Here is a 253-nt window from a genome sequence, read left to right as displayed (position 1 = left end):
CTCCCTCTATGACAGACATCTGGTTTTGAATGATTGGTACACACGCTCCATTGGTATCTGTACCATTCTTCTACCCAACTCCTATCAACAAGTGAAGGAGCATGAAGTAAGTTTCTTCTAGATAATTAATACCCTCTGGCTGGGAGTGTCATAGCAGCTATTATCTACTGATGGTACGCATTTCAGTATGATTGACTGGATTAAAAATGACACTGCTTCTCGCTGATGCTAACAATAGCGGAGTTAGGCCTTG

The sequence above is a fragment of the Chelonia mydas genome, chromosome 7, assembly GCF_015237465.2.
Source record: "Chelonia mydas isolate rCheMyd1 chromosome 7, rCheMyd1.pri.v2, whole genome shotgun sequence".
NCBI classification, from domain to species: Eukaryota; Metazoa; Chordata; order Testudines; family Cheloniidae; genus Chelonia; species Chelonia mydas.
This window is presented reverse-complemented; position numbering follows the sequence as displayed.